We start from the raw sequence: 17,159 nt of genomic DNA, 5'->3' as shown, positions 1-17,159 counted from the left end.
CAATTACTCACACTGAAGCAATAGGGCATGAATTTTTCCCACTGATGTCGGGACCTTTTTCGACTCCTACTGACCACTGTCCGGCCCTTCGTAAACTCTGAAGGACAGTAAACTGGCCCTTTTCTTAGAAAGTTTGGAGACCCCTGAGCTAGATGATGCTGTAAGATCTCCAGCCAGGAAAGGAGACAGGCTTTATCTTACTTGCTGCACTTGTGAGAAGCTCACAGTGTGCCGTGAAATCAGAGTAAGCACAAAACATCTACAACTGTGCGAGACTGTAGGGAAAGTTGGAGTTCACTTTGAAGCCCAAAGAAAAAATGTTGTCTTCTAATTTTGGAGCAAATTTTGCCAAAGTGGGAGTTCTCGTTCCCTGGTGGGAACTGACCCCAGGGCCCCGGTGCTGCAAGGCCACCTCTGGAGTAGAAGGAAGAAGCAAGGCCAGATTTGGGACTATTACAAAGGGCGTGAGCGTTCTCAAACATTACCTACATCAGGCTGACCTTTGGAGCGGCTCTCGGGCGATAATAATAGACACAATAAATCACGCTCGGGAGGAATGATAATTATACGAAACGCATTACAGGCAAATGTGCTTTTAATTATTTTCTGCCACATGGAGGAGCCAAGTTCGAGGTTCTTGCCGGTTGCATTTGCCAATTAACACAGACGGTTCCTTTTTTTTTTTTTTTTTTTTCATTTTTTATGTCTTGAGGCTGAAATCAAATCCGCGTTGCGCCATGATGTTTGGTTCAAAGTGCTCGGTGTTAAGTGCATTTTTCCAGGAGTTTGCGGTCATAAAAAAAGAACGGCGCCTATGGAGCCTGAGAGATAAGCTCGCTCTTATCTGACGGTTTCTTTATTATTAACTATAAATCACGATTACCTCCGTGGCACCCAGGATCATCTAAGGGAAAATACCTGAGTATAGGCGATGGTGAGCAAAGTACAAAGAGAAGCGATAGAGCAGCCAATCGCAAATGTTTGCCATGGAGGATCCCTTGAAATAATTTTAGGTCTCCGGGAACCCCTGCTAAAGATTAGACCTACAGCTCATGGTACTTTAGCCATACCACATTTGTGGTCAATGGAAATAGGCAACGTTACGTTGGTGGCCAGTGTAATTCCTCCATTCTTTGGAGGCCAGTGGGAAGAATTCTCCTTACATTGGTGGTCGGTGTAGTTCTCTCCATAGATTGGAGGTCAATGGGAAGAATTCTCCTTACATTGGTGGTCAGTTTAGTTCCTCCATACTTTGGAGGCCAGTGGGAAGAATTCTTTAAAAAATTGGTGGGATTCTTGGTCAAAGGAAATAATGCTATGTTACACTGATGGTCGGTGTAGTTCTCTCCATACTTTGGAGGTCAGTGGGAAGAATTCTCCTTACGTTGGTGGTCGATGTAGTTCCTTCGTGCCATTGTCTCCAGTACAAACCAAAAGATCCAAAGGTTTCAGGGAACCCCTGCTAAAATTTATACCTATAGCTCATGGTACATTAGCCATACCACATTTGTGGTCAATTAGGCAACGTTACATTGGGGGTCAGTGTTATTTCTCCATTCTTTGGAGGTCAGTGGGAAGAATTCTCCTTACATTGGTGGTCAGTTTATTTCCTTCATACATTGGAAGCCAGTGGGAAGAATTCTTCAAAAAATTGGTGGGATTCATGGTCAAAGGAAATAATGCTATGTTACACTGATGGTCGGTGTAGTTCTCTCCATACATACGTTGGAGGTCAGTGGGAAGAATTCTCCTTACATTGGTGGTCGGTGTAGTTCCTTCATACAATTGTCTCCAGTACAAACAGTGGGGGAAAGTCCAAAGTTAGTTATTCCGCTTTTGAGGTCAATGGAAATAGGCAACATTACATTGGTGGCCAGTGTAATTGGAGGCCAGTGGGAAGAATTCTCCTTACATTGGTGGTCGGTTTAGCTCCTCAATAATTTGGAGGTCAGTAGGAAGAATTCTGATTTATATTGGTGATCATTTTAATTACTCCAGACTTTGGAGGCCAGTGGGAAGAATTCTTCTTAAAATTGGTGGGATTCATGGTCAAAGAAAACAATGCTATCTTACACTGATGGTTGGTGTAGTTCCCTCCATACGTTGGAGGTCAGTGGGAAGAATTCTCCTTACATTGATGGTCGGTGTAGTCCCTTCCTACCATTGTCTCCAGTACAAACAGTGGGGGAAATCCAAAGTTTTCACTTGAACGGGTGAGGGACAATCTTCCAATCTTCGGAAAAATTTCCTCTTACACCCTTCTGTGTCTCTGAAACAGGAAGTGAAGAGAGTTTGTCCCAGTGGGGTCCCACAGAGGGAAACATAAATGCTACAAAATAACATTTTTTTAAAATAAAATTTGCCTTTAGATAACTTTGTTGCCGTTTGGTATAACAAAGATGGCGGTAGATTGGTTCACAGATATTGTTGTCTATACACATCATTGGCTGCTTGCTCTCCTGTGTTACAAAGTATCATTCATGAGAAAGTATCCTGTGTGTGAACTCTGGAGATCCGGAGACATTAATATCTGTATAATAGCTGTAAATAACAACCCAGTGATATTACAATACGCAGATCACTCCCCGCTGTCCGTCTGTATCTCGCGTTCCCAGGATTCCCCGGGAGCTCGTTAAGATGTTGAATCAGACGTAATAGAATTCGGTGTTGATTCTGGGCTCCGAGACAAAAATCACAGTTAAAGCTGAACTCTAGGATAATTGAATACCCTCGAAATTCATTAATCGGCCATGTTGTAAAGCGCTGCGCAAACTGTTGGTGCGATATAAATCCTGTATAATAATAATAATAATAATAATAATAATAATCATGGTTGTTCCTCCGGAATCCTGAGTTTTGTGTATTTCTTCCAGATCTGTGCAGTAATCCAGTGTGAGACTAAAGACCGCTCACTGCTGATCTCTCTCCTTGTGCAGGGTGACTGGTCTCGTCTCCGCCCCCTCCTGTGGTTTTCTGAAATGGGTGGGGCTTCTGGGCTCCTCCCACAGCTCTGCTCTCTCTCTGTGCAGAGTGACTGGTTTTTTTCTCAGCCCCCTCCTGTAGTTTTCTGAAGTGGGTGGGACTGCCAGGCTCCTCCCACAGCTCTGCTCTCTCTCCTTTGTGCAGGGTGCCTGGTCTTGTCTAGGCCCCCTACTGTTATTTTCTGAAGTGGGTGGGGCTGCTGGGCTCCTCCCACAGTCTGCTCTCTCTCCTTTGTGCAGGGTGACTGGTTTTGTCTCCGCCCCTCCTGTAGTTTTCTTCAGTGGGTGGGGCTGCTGGGCTCCTCCCACAGCTCTGCTCTCTCTTCCTTGTGCAGGGTAACTGGTTTTGTCTCCGCCCCCTCCTGTAGTTTTCTTCAGTGGGTGGGGCTGCTTGGCTCCTCCCACAGCTCTGCTCTTTCTTCCTTGTGCAGGGTAGCTGGTCGTGTCTCCGCCCTCTTCTGTAGTTTTCTTCAGTGGGTGGGGCTGCTGGGCTCCTCCCACAGCTTTGCTCTCTCTCCTTTGTGCAGGGTGACTGGTCTTGTTTCCCCCCCCTACTGTCCTTTTCTGAAGTGGGTGGGGCTGCCGGGCTCCTCCCACAGCTCTGCTCTCTTTCCTTGTGCAAGATGACTGGTCTTGTCTCCGCCCCTCTCCTGCAGTTTCCTGCAGGCAGCCTGTAGTGGGTGGAACCTGTTGGGCCCCTCCCACAGCTTTTACTCTTTGCACAGACTATGAACTGCACAATGATGATGTCAATGCTACCTTACAAGGTAATATTTGAGCTTGTGAAGGCATTTGCTTCACCAAAAGTGGATTTTATTCTTTGTGACTTTACTTTACACTCTGCTGTCACTTTGCCCTGAATAAATGTGTTGACAGGGTCTCTTTTCTGTGCTTTTTATTAGTACATCCGTGTACTGTCTGCAGGCATAAGGGGTTAAGTAGTATTTAAACATCCTGTTTACAATGCAACGCTGCGGTCGCTACGGCTCTCGGTTCTTCCTTAATGCGGAAGTAATGTTAGTTCTACATTTATTGCCATCTGACTAAAATAGCGCTTCCTTCACATTTTTGTATTTATTAACCTGCACTGAGAGCCTTCCGGAGCAAAGAGTAACATGTATACTAGAGTAAAATACTAATATTAAAAGTTTTATATACATAAAATCATAAAAATATATTAGAATGTGTGGCCCGCGGAGCCCTCTGATGTGGCCCGCGGAGCCCTCTGATGTGGCCCGCGGAGCCCTCTGATGTGGCCCCCGGAGCCCTCTGATGTGGCCCGCGGAGCCCTCTGATGTGGCCCGCGACCTCCTGCTCTGGGATGTAATGGATTAGAATAGAATGCTATTATTAAAGGTCAGTTATTTTCTGGGTTGTTGTCTATACACATCGGCCCGGATTCACAAAGCACTTACGCCGACGTATAACAAGTTACGCCAACGTAAGTGCAAATGTGCGCCGTCGTATCTGTGCGCCAGACCCACAAACAGATATGCTCCTAAAACCAGGCTACACCCGGCCGACGTAGCTTGCTTACGCCGGCGTAGGGTGCGCGCACATTTAGGCTGGGTGCATGGTGCCGCTCCCATTGATTAGCCATTCAAACATGCAAATGAGGGAAATACGGCGATTCACGAACCTGCGTGCGCCCGACGCGAGGTGCGGGTAAGTTGTACGTCCGGCGTAAAGTTATTCCCCATAAAGGAGGTGCAACCCAGCAGCAGACATGCAAAGGTATGCACCATGGAACACAAGCCGGTGTATTTTACATTGGACGTGTGTCTAGCTGGGCGTAGGTTACGTTCACGCCGTATGAAGTGATCCGGCGTAGTTTAGGCAGTTGTTATTACGTGGTTGTGAGCAGGCGCAGGGTTATGCGTCCACGTCACGGCGCATGCGCAGTTCGTAATACGTATCTGTCTGGCGCTCGGCACATCATTTTCATGGGTCATGCCCATTTCCACCTACGCCGGCCCACGCCTTCGAATCCTACGCCACGCTGGCGCAGCGTTGGGAGCACTGGCTTGCTGAATTTAATGCTTGCCTCTCTGTGCTACGCCGACGTGGCGTACGGCATTTGCGCTACGGCGGCGTAATGTGCGCCCACACTCTGTGAATCTGGGCCATCATTGGCAGCTTGCTTTCTTGTGTTACAAAGTATCATTCATGACAAAGTAGGAATAGTTACAATGTTTCTACTTATCTATCAGCACAGACAATTAGCCGGATTCACAAAAACTTACGCCGACGTATGTACAGATACGCCGCGTAAGTCCTCGGATGCGCCGTCTTATCTATGCGATTGATTCTGCAAAGGAGATACGCCTGAATTTCGGCTCCATCTGACCGACGTAAGTCTCCTACGCCGTCGTATCTTGGGCGCATATTTACGCTGGCCGCAAGGGGCGCTTCCATTGATTTACGCGTCGAATATGTAAATGACCTAGATACGCTGATTCACGAACATACTTACGCCCGTCGCAGTAATCTACGCCGTTTACGTAAGGCGTACATCCGGCGTAAAGATAAAGCACCTCAATAGCAGGTGTAAGTCATGTTAGAGTATGGACATCGGAACAGCCGTCGTATTTTACGTCGTTTACGTAAGTCGTACGTGAATGGGGCTGAGCGTAGGTTACGTTCACGTCGAGCGCATTGAGCCGTCGTATCTTAGGGAGTATATGCACTGTAATTCTGAGCATGCGCGCACATGCGTCGTTCGTTCGGCCCTTCATTTACATGGGGTCACGCTTCATTGTAATACATCACGCCCACTACCTGCCTACTTTGAATTAGGCGCGCTTACGCCGGACCATTTACGCTACGCCGCCGTAACTTAGGGAGCAAGTGCTTTGTGAATACTGGTCTTGCCTCTCTATTACGTCGGCGTAGCGCATATGAGCTGCGCTACGCCCGCTCAAATATACGCCGCTCTACCTGAATCCGGCTAAATGTTGTTAAAAACTTGGCAGACTGCCAGAGTGAGCAGAGACGTCTCTACACTTGTTAGTAACGCTGTAACAAGTTGTTACCCATGAAAGAATTGGGAAACTCTGCAATAGAGATTGTGAGGGGGGGTTGAATCGAGATCGCGATCTTTTTAATGATTATTTGTGCAACTCTAGTGATGGGTCAAAGTTCTCTGGGTCATAGTAGGTCACCCAAGGTGTCCAAGTTTTGATAAATGTGTTATGAACATCATTCTGTAAAGCCGTATAATATTAAGCCTTTCAGTGCTTCCAAATCTGAATATTCTTGGCGAAACCCAAAATGTGACCGGTTCTCTTTACACCCCGCCCAGCACCGGCTTTAGGAGAAGAGGCCCAGTTGTCAGTTTCATCATTACAGAGCTTTACATAGCTGCTGACTCTCCAGATAAAGCCACTATTTATTCACTTTAATTGAGTCATCTTGGCTGTGATTTGCCCCCTGGGGGCTGTAAATTAAGGGTTTGAAGAGCTGCGAGCAAAGTTTAGTGAAGTGCTGCGATGACAGATTGCAGACGTGTGTGGACACCTCACTGCGGCCTCCCCCCCTATGAGCTTGTGGGGTGTTTACCTCCCAGGATAGAGAGGAAGCCTGAAGTTCGAAGAATTTTCAAGCAAAGACATCACTTTGTCACACTTTCCTCCAGGCAGGCCATGAAGAATTAGGAGCATGAGACACATCATCACACATTTAAAGTGACATCGTCAACATCGGCCAAAAAAATAAATAAATGCTAGCATTTGAAAATACGTAGCAAATCAGAGCTTCTACAAAAGGTTCAGAGTAACGTAATAGTCTTGGTACCGTATTAAGTACATACCGTATATACTCGAGTATAAGCCGACCCGAAAATAAGCAGAGGCACCTAATTTTACCACAAAAAAATGGGAAAACGTATTGACTCGAGTGTAAGCCTAGGGTGGGAAATGCAGCAGTTACTGTAAGTGGAAAAGAGGGTCAACAATGCCCATTTGGGGTAGGCTGGGTAGGAATATCACCACTTGTGGTAAAGGATTGCCTCTATGCTGGGTAGGGATATCACTAGTTGTGGTGAAGGATTGCCTCTATGCTGGGTAGGAATATCACCAGTTGTGGTAAAGGATTGGCTCTGGGGCTGGGTAGGAATATCACCAGTTGTGGTGAAGGATTGCCTCTATGCTGGGTAGGAATATCACCAGTTGTGGTGAAGGATTGCCTCTATGCTGGGTAGGAATATCACTAGTTATGGTGAAGGATTGCCTCTATGCTGGGTAGGAATATCACCACTTGTGGTGAAGGATTTCCTCTTGCTGGGTAGGAATATCACTAGTTGTGGTGAAGGATTGCCTCTATGCTGGGTAGGAATGTCACCACTTGTGGTGAAGGATTGGCTCTAGGGCTGGGTAGGAATATCACCACTTGTGGTGAAGGATTGCCTCTTTCTGGGTAGAAATATCACCAGTTGTGGTGAAGGATTGCCTCTAGGGCTGGGTAGGAATATCACCAGTTGTGGTGAAGGATTGCCTCTATGCTGTGTAGGAATATCACCAGTTGTAGTGAAGGATTGCCTCTAGGGCTGGGTAGGAATATCACCAGTTGTGGTGAAGGATTGGCTCTAGGGCTGGGTAGGAATATCACTAGTTGTGGTAAAGGATTGCCTCTCACTGGGTAGGAATATCACAAGTTGTGGTGAAGGATTGGCTCTATGCTGGGTAGGAATATCACCACTTGTGGTGAAGGATTGCCTCTAGGGCTGGGTAGGAATATCACCACTTGTGGTGAAGGATTGGCTCTAGGGCTGGGTAGGAATATCACCAGTTGTGGTGAAGGATTGCCTCTATGCTGGGTAGGAATATCACCAGTTGTGGTGAAGGATTGGCTCTATGCTGGGTAGGAATATCACCACTTGTGGTGAAGGATTGCCTCTAGGGCTGGGTAGGAATATCACTAGTTGTGGTGAAGGATTGCCTCTATGCTGGGAAGGAATATCACCAGTTGTGGTAAAGGATTGCCTCTATGCTGGGTAGGAATATCACCAGTTGTGGTGAAGGATTGCCTCTAGGGCTGGGTAGGGATATCACCAGTTGTGGTGAAGGATTGCCTCTAGGGCTGGGTAGGGATATCACCAGTTGTGGTGAAGGATTGGCTCTAGGGCTGGGTAGGGATATCACCAGTTGTGGTGAAGGATTGCCTCTATGCTGGGTAGGAATATCACCAGTTGTGGTGAAGGATTGCCTCTATGCTGGGTAGGAATATTACCAGTTGTGGTGAAGGATTGCCTCTATGCTGGGTAGGAATATCACCAGTTGTGGTGAAGGATTGCCTCTTTGCTGGGTAGGAATATCACCAGTTGTGGTGAAGGATTGGCTCTAGGGCTGGGTAGGAATATCACCAGTTGTGGTGAAGGATTGGCTCTAGGGCTGGGTAGGAATATCACCAGTTGTGGTGAAGGATTGCCTCTAGGGCTGGGTAGGAATATCACCAGTTGTGGTGAAGGATTGGCTCTAGGGCTGGGTAGGGATATCACCAGTTGTAGTGAAGGATTGGCTCTATGCTGGGTAGGAATATCACCAGTTGTGGTGAAGGATTGGCTCTAGGGCTGGGTAGGAATATCACCAGTTGTGGTGAAGGATTGACTCTATGCTGGGTAGGAATATCACCAGTTGTGGTGAAGGATTGGCTCTAGGGCTGGGTAGGAATATCACCAGTTGTGGTGAAGGATTGGCTCTATGCTGGGTAGGAATATCACCAGTTGTGGTGAAGGATTGGCTCTAGGGCTGGGTAGGAATATCACCAGTTGTGGTGAAGGATTGCCTCTAGGGCTGGGTAGGAATATCACCAGTTGTGGTGAAGGATTGCCTCTATGCTGGGTAGGAATATCACCAGTTGTGGTGAAGGATTGGCTCTATGCTGGGTAGGAATATCACCAGTTGTGGTGAAGGATTGGCTCTATGCTGGGTAGGAATATCACCAGTTGTGGTGAAGGATTGGCTCTAGGGCTGGGTAGGAATATCACCAGTTGTGGTGAAGGATTGCCTCTATGCTGGGTAGGGATATCACTAGTTGTGGTGAAGGATTGGCTCTAGGGCTGGGTAGGAATATCACCAGTTGTGGTGAAGGATTGGCTCTAGGGCTGGGTAGGAATATCACCAGTTGTGGTGAAGGATTGCCTCTAGGGCTGGGTAGGAATATCACCAGTTGTGGTGAAGGATTGCCTCTATGCTGGGTAGGAATATCACCAGTTGTGGTAAAGGATTGCCTCTATGCTGGGTAGGAATATCACCAGTTGTGGTGAAGGATTGGCTCTAGGGCTGGGTAGGAATATCACCAGTTGTGGTGAAGGATTGGCTCTAGGGCTGGGTAGGAATATCACCAGTTGTGGTGAAGGATTGCCTCTAGGGCTGGGTAGGAATATCACCAGTTGTGGTGAAGGATTGCCTCTTGCTGGGTAGGAATATCACCAGTTGTGGTGAAGGATTGCCTCTATGCTGGGTAGGGATATCACCAGTTGTGGTGAAGGATTGCCTCTAGGGCTGGGTAGGCCTCAGTCCTGTCAGCAGAACAAGGCCAGCAAGCTCTGCCCTAGCCTGAGGAAACATTGCTAATGGAAGGGTCAGTCCTGCTGGGCAGAGCTGCACTTGTCAGAATGGTTTCATGCCTGGAATATCTCACATTCCTCCAGCAAAACTGCCAGATAAGAGGAAGCGTCCAAGTGCAGAGAGCACAATGGAGCAAGTCCCTGCACACAGCCATACTTGGCAATACTGTGCCTGCGGACTCGGCTCTCTCCGCAACAAGGACCCCCTTCTGACATTGAACTAAAGATAGCCTGTCTGAACAAAGCAGGCTCTCCTCTGGGATCGGGATCCACCGTACGGACCTGAAGAATGGTGCTGAAATACACCCTGGTGTTTGGACATTACTAAGGCGGTACTACGTAGGGCATCGACTGGTCAACCGATCTCCACAGGGGCATCCAGCCGTGAGTCTGCGGTGTACAGGTGGCACTGGATTGATGGCGAGTGGTGAGTATACCTAAATCCCCATTTCCTTCTTTATTCCATGACTGTAGATCTTCATGAAGGTGTTGAGATAAGTCAATATATATGTTGAAGTGAAACCCGTTATTCTTTTTTTTTTTCGGTGGAGTGGGGACTAATTTCGAAATTCAGTCTGCTTTTTGTTCTGTCTGTGACCCAACTGAGGGATTTTCCTCACTTCCTATTCATGTGTCACCAGAACAAGAAATGGGGCTAAGAGGGGGAAGTAATGGTGGGGGTGTCACGTGTCACTTGTCACTTGGTAAGGACAACCTGGAGGACAAACTGGACAAACAGGACAACCTGGAGGACAACCTGGACAACCTGGATACAGGACAACCTGGAGAACCAGAATGACCTGGACAAACTGTACAACCTGGACAACCAGGATGACCTGCAAGACAATCTGGAAAACCTGGAAGATAAGGGTATTAATAGAAAAATATTGTCCAAAGTTCTATCCTTGCCCCGCTCTACTAAAAATTTGTTTTTGTCTGTGTCCCCGGTTGGACGGATATTTCATCACTTCCTGTCTGTGTGTTTCCCATTGGTTAGCGGGATGGTGGGAGTGTCCTAGAGCTTTCAAAGTTGGAGGGAAGTTGAGGTCTGCTTGTAGTAAGGGGGGCAAACAATCCAAGATTGTACAAATAAATGGTTGGCCAAATGGACGTCACTTGCATGCACCTCGCGAAATCTGATCTTGTATTCTATGTATAGCCCAAACTTTTTTATTTTTTATTTTGGATGAAAGGAGGTATATGGACCGAATAGAGGATGCAATGTATATGGTCCGAATTGAGGATACAATGGCCCGATTCACAAAGCACTTATGCCGACGTATAACAAGTTACGCCGACGTAAGTGCAAATGTGCGCCGTCGTATCTGTGCGCCAGACCGACAAACAGATATGCGCCTAAAACCAGGCTACACCCCGCCGACGTAACTTGCTTACGCCGGCGTAGGGTGGGCGCACATTTAGGCTGGGTGCATGGTGCCGCTCCCATTGATTAGCCATTCAAACATGCAAATGAGGGAAATACGGCGATTCACAAACGTACGTGCGCCCAACGCAGGCTACGCGAGGTGCGCGTAAGTTGTATGTCCGGCGTAAAGTTTTTCCCCATAAAGGAGGTGTAACCCGGCAGCAGACATGCAAAGGTCTGCACCTGGGAACACAAGCCGGCGTATTTTACGTTGGACGTGTGTCTGGCTGGGTGTAGGTTACGTTCACGCCGTACGCAGTGATCCGGCGTAGTTTAGGCAGTTGTTCCGACGTGGTTGTGAGCAGGCGCAGGGGTATGCGTCCACGTTACGACGCACGCGCAGTTCGTGATACGTACCTGTCTGGCGCTCGGCCCATCATTTGCATGGGGTCAGGCCTCATTTGCATGGGTCACGCCCACTTCCACCTACGCCGGCGTACGCCTTTGAAACCCACGCCACGCTGGCGCAGCGTTGGGAGCACTGGCTTGCTGAATTCCATTATTGCCTCTCTGCGCTGCGTTGGCGTAGCGTACAGTGGTTACTCTACGGCGGCGTAATGTGCGCCGTGCTCTCTGTGAATCTGGGCCAATGTATATGGACTGAATAGAGGATACAATGTATAAGTTATTATAACCAATTAAGTGATGTGGCGCAGTGTTTGTAAGCAGCTGGTTTGAAGTCTGAGGGGCAGATCCACAGACATCTGCGCCGGGCGCAGCGTATCTAAGATAACTTACTTTGCTTTGAATCCACAACGAATCCGCGCCATAAGTTACGGCGGCGTAGTGTATCTATCGCGGCGTAAGGGCACGGAATTCAAATGGATCTAATGGGGGCGTGTTTTATGTTAATACGTCGTGACCCGACGTAAACAGCGTTTTTTTGGAACTGCGCATGCGCCGTCCCTGGGGTATGCTCGAAATTAAACCGGAACCCGCCAATGCTTACGACGGTGATGTCATTCTACGCAAATTCCTATTCGCGAACGACTTACGCACACAACGTAAAAAATTCAAAATTGTACGCGGGAAGGACGGCCATACTTAACATTGAGTACGCCTCAGTATAGCAGCTTTAACTATACGCCGGAAAAAGCCGAACGCAAACGACGGAAAAAAAAATGCGCCGGGCCGACGTACGTTCGTGGATCGCCGTAAATAGCTCATTTGCATACTCGACGCTGATTTAGACGGAAACACCACCTAGCGGACGCCGAAAAATTGCATCTAAGATCCGACGGCGTACGAAGACGTACGCCTGTCGGATCTAGCCGGGATGCCGTCGTATCTTGTTTTGAGGATTCAAAACAAGATACGACGCGGGAATTTTGAAATTACGCCGGCTTATCAATAGATACGCCGGCGTAATTTCTTTGTGGATCTGCCCCTGAGTCTTTATCTGGTTAAACACTGATGAGTCACTATATTAGCCCTGGGTGCGTCCATTTTTTTAATGCATACCTGCGGCTTGTGGCCATAGAGCAGCCTCCAGAGTTAATGGAAATGTACATCTTTCCGGCTGTAGCCACGGAGGTTTAAACAGAAAAGACCCCCTGATTTTCCACTGCAGATTACTCGGCACTGGTGGTGTTTGTAGCTTCTGCATTGTTTCCTGATCTTCTCCAGCACTGCTGAGATATCTCTAAGTGTCCTAGTGATATAAATAGAAGCCCCCACACACTGGATAAGACAGAGGCGGCAATTGTTTGCTAGATAAAGAGAGCATTGATTGGCTCAAGAACGAGGCGCAAGGCGAAAGAAAAATAAAATGGAATTTACATTTGTAATGGGAGAGAAATTATGATTGGAAGCTTTGTCATTTATGGGCAATCAGAATCTGCCCGGCAACCCGACTTCCAACCCAAATCTGTAGGATGGAGTGGCAGCTTTTTGTTGGTGGGTATCGGCGACGGCCAATGAAGACTGGCTCTGTCCGTTATAATTTATTATATTGTTATAATTATTAATATTACTGAAAATATTGGGGTAGATTCAGGTAGCTTTGCGCTTTTCTTACGGAGGCGCAGCGTACCGCTTTGCCGCTGCGCCTCCGTAAATTACCTGCGCTACGCTTGATTCACGGAATTTGCGTGAGCGCTCCGGAAAACTGCCCAGCGTAAGCGCGCGTAAATTAAATGATCCCATAGGGGGCGTGGATCATTTAAATTAGGCGCGTTCCCGCGCCAAGCGTAGTGCGCATGCTCCGTCGGGAAACTTTCCCGACGTGCATTGCGGCAAATGACGTCGCAAGGACGTCATTTGCTTCAAAGTGAATGTAAATGGCGTCCAGCGCCATTCACGATTCACTTACGCAAACGACGTTAAATTTTAAATTCGCGACGCGGGAACGACGGGTATACGTAGCATTGGCTGCCCCTGCTAATAGCAGGAGCAGCCTTACGCGGAACCCGACGAACGGAAACGACGTAAACTGCGTACGCAGGGCTCGCGTAGGGTTGTGAATCGGCGTTAGTATGCAATTTGCATACTATACGCTGACCACGACGGGAACGCCACCTAGCGGCCAGCGTAAGAATGCAGCCTACGATATGACTGGCATAAGAGCCTTATGCCAGTCATATCTTAGGCTGCAGTCGGCGTATCGAGGTTCCTGAATCAGGAGCATTTGAGACGCCGGCGCAAGTAAGCAATTGCGCTGCGTAACTATGGTTACGCAGATGCAATTGCTACCTGAATCTACCCCATTATTATTATTATTATTTTGTTATTTTGTTATATTATTTGCATGAAGCTGATGTGGAGGATCCGGTGTCTATCAAAGTGTGTATGGCCACCATAAGACTCATCAGACGATCGATTCCTGGATATGTGATCGGAGCGCCGACTACAAACATTCTTCTCACTAAGAAATCAATTTAAAATATTTATTGATCATGAGCATTAGATACAGCCAATGCATTCCGGGGGGGGGAAAGGCCTCTTTCTTCATCTGTTAGCCCTGAAGAAGTGCAGCTTTTCCCCCCTGAAACGCATCGCTTATATTTGATGTTCATAATCAATAAAGATTTTCAGTGAATTCGAAGGGAGGTGAACGCTTGTACTAGGCGCTCCTAATCACATATCCGGTGTGTCGGGAGGTCCTGGATGATTGAGGGTAGGAGCCGGCCAGCTTGGAGCGGTAACATTGATAGTATGATGGGAGGGAGGTGGGGGAGGTATGGGAGGGGTTTGTAGTGCAGGTTCCCAGAATTACTGGGGGGGTAAAGGGCCACGGAGGAGAGCGAGTCTGATGTAGGGAGACTGGAATTTTATCACCTAAGTGTAACATGAGTGAGTGAGAGACTTGGAGGAATTGCCAAAAAAAAAATAGAATCTTGTGTGATTCATCCCGGGAGGATCTCTGAGGCCTTCCTACAAACATGTCCACTTCTCTTCTCTTCTTCTGTTTCCACAGTTTGCTCACGTTAATGTGAAATTTCACCGTTTATAAAAGAGGGACATGGAAAGTGGTGACACAGAAAGGATGAAAAGATGTATTTTTGTTTTGTTGTTGTCACTCGGTTTGGTATTTAGAGGCCTGCTGGTCATGTGATGTCAGCAATCGGAACTACAGATCTTTGTCTGTCTGGGGTCTAACAAGAGCAAGGGAGGGCATCAAACACGGCTACTGTGCCCATCAATTGCCGCCACTCTGCCCCATCAATTGCCGCCACTCTGCCCCATCAATTGCCGCCACTCTGCCCCATCAATTGCCGCCACTCTGCCCCATCAATTGCCGCCACTCTGCCCCATCAATTGCCGCCACTCTGCCCCATCAATTGCCGCCACTCTGCCCCATCAATGGCCGCCACTCTGCCCCATCAATGGCCGCCACTCTGCCCCATCAATGGCCGCCACTCTGCCCCATCAATGGCCGCCACTCTGCCCCATCAATGGCCGCCACTCTGCCCCATCAATGGCCGCCACTCTGCCCCATCAATGGCCGCCACTCTGCCCCATCAATGGCCGCCACTCTGCCCCATCAATGGCCGCCACTCTGCCCCATCAATGGCCGCCACTCTGCCCCATCAATGGCCGCCACTCTGCCCCATCAATTGCCGCCACTCTGCCCCATCAATTGCCGCCACTCTGCCCCATCAATTGCCGCCACTCTGCCCCATCAATGGCCGCCACTCTGCCCCATCAATGGCCGCCACTCTGCCCCATCAATGGCCGCCACTCTGCCCCATCAATGGCCGCCACTCTGCCCCATCAATGGCCGCCACTCTGCCCCATCAATGGCCGCCACTCTGCCCCATCAATTGCCGCCACTCTGCCCCATCAATTGCCGCCACTCTGCCCCATCAATTGCCGCCACTCTGCCCCATCAATTGCCGCCACTCTGCCCCATCAATTGCCGCCACTCTGCCCCATCAATTGCCGCCACTCTGCCCCATCAATTGCCGCCACTCTGCCCCATCAATTGCCGCCACTCTGCCCCATCAATTGCCGCCACTCTGCCCCATCAATTGCCGCCACTCTGCCCCATCAATTGCCGCCACTCTGCCCCATCAATGGCCGCCACTCTGCCCCATCAATGGCCGCCACTCTGCCCCATCAATGGCCGCCACTCTGCCCCATCAATGGCCGCCACTCTGCCCCATCAATGGCCGCCACTCTGCCCCATCAATGGCCGCCACTCTGCCCCATCAATGGCCGCCACTCTGCCCCATCAATGGCCGCCACTCTGCCCCATCAATTGCCGCCACTCTGCCCCATCAATGGCCGCCACTCTGCCCCATCAATGGCCGCCACTCTGCCCCATCAATGGCCGCCACTCTGCCCCATCAATGGCCGCCACTCTGCCCCATCAATGGCCGCCACTCTGCCCCATCAATGGCCGCCACTCTGCCCCATCAATTGCCGCCACTCTGCCCCATCAATTGCCGCCACTCTGCCCCATCAATTGCCGCCACTCTGCCCCATCAATTGCCGCCACTCTGCCCCATCAATTGCCGCCACTCTGCCCCATCAATTGCCGCCACTCTGCCCCATCAATTGCCGGAAAACATACAGCCAGAGCTACAATGGAATGGTTTAGATCAAAGCCTATTCATGTGTTAGAATGGCCCAGTCACAGTCCAGACCTAAATCCCATTGAGAATCTGTGGGCAAGACTTGAAAATTGCTGATCACAGACGCTCTCCATCCAATCTGACAGAGCTTGGGATATTTTACAAAGAAGAAGAATGGGCAGAAATGTCCCTCTCTAGATGTGCAAAGCTGGTAGAGACTTGTAGAGAAAGGGGGTTCTACAAAGTATTGACTCCGGGGGGCGCCATACAAATGCCCCCCCCCCCACACTTTTCACATATTTATTTGTAAAAAAATTAAAAACCGTTTATCATTTTCCTTCCACTTCACAATTATGTGCCACTTTGTGTTGGTCCATCACATAGAATCCCAATAAGATACATTGGGCCAGATTCACGTATATGGGCGTAACTTTGTGCGGGCGTAGCGTATCCCATTTACGCTACGCCTCCGCAACTTGGACAGGCAAGTGCAGTATTCACAAAGCACTTGCTCCGTAAAGTTGCGGCGGCGTAGCGTAAATGGGCCGGCGTAAGCCCGCGTAATTCAAATGTGGAAGAGGTGGGCGTGTTGTATGTAAATCAATCGTGACCCCACGTAAATGACGCGCTTAAAGAACGGCGCATGCGCGCGCATGCTCAGTATCGCGTTGAATTTTTTTCCCTAAGTTACGCCGGCTCAATGCCTGTGACGTGAACGTAACCTACGCACAGCCCCATTCACGTACGACTTACGTAAACGACGTAAGAAGATACGCTTGTGCCGACGTCCACTTTGCATTGGCTGTGCCTCATATAGCAGGGGTAACTTTACGCCGGACGTAAGCCTAACGTAAACGGCGTAGCGGGCGCAAGTACGTTCGTGAATCGGCGTATCTAGCTCATTTACATATTCAAGGCGTAAATCTATGGAAGCGCCCCTAGCGGCCAGCGTAAATATGCACCCCAAGATACGGCGGCGTACTAAGACTTACGTCAGTCGGCTAAAGCCATATTTCAGGCGTATCTTGTTCCCAGAATACCGCGCAGAGATACGACGGCGCAACTTTTAAATTACGCGGCGTATCAATAGTTACGCCATCGTAACTCGATCGTGAATCTGGCCCATTATGTTTTTTGTCTGTAACATGACAAATGTGGGGAATTTCAAGGGG

At 48.9% G+C, this 17,159-nt stretch overlaps 1 protein-coding gene across 10 annotated transcripts in view; it reads left to right on the top strand.

Annotated features, from left to right (window-relative positions):
- Positions 1-17,159, top strand: part of LOC120916987 (F-actin-monooxygenase MICAL2-like) — a 300,525-nt gene that overhangs the window by 61,199 nt on the left and 222,167 nt on the right. The window contains exon 1 of one of the 10 annotated variants that reach the window (XM_040327944.1): positions 9,022-9,973. The exons of the other annotated variants lie outside the window; for them this stretch is intronic. The gene's annotated coding sequence lies outside the window, so the exon portion shown is untranslated. Of the gene's footprint in view, positions 1-9,021; positions 9,974-17,159 lie in introns of those variants that run through there. 10 annotated transcript variants of the gene reach the window in all.

Source organism: Rana temporaria, chromosome 11 (assembly GCF_905171775.1).
Source record: "Rana temporaria chromosome 11, aRanTem1.1, whole genome shotgun sequence".
NCBI classification, from domain to species: domain Eukaryota; kingdom Metazoa; phylum Chordata; class Amphibia; order Anura; family Ranidae; genus Rana; species Rana temporaria.
This window is presented reverse-complemented; position numbering and strand designations above follow the sequence as displayed.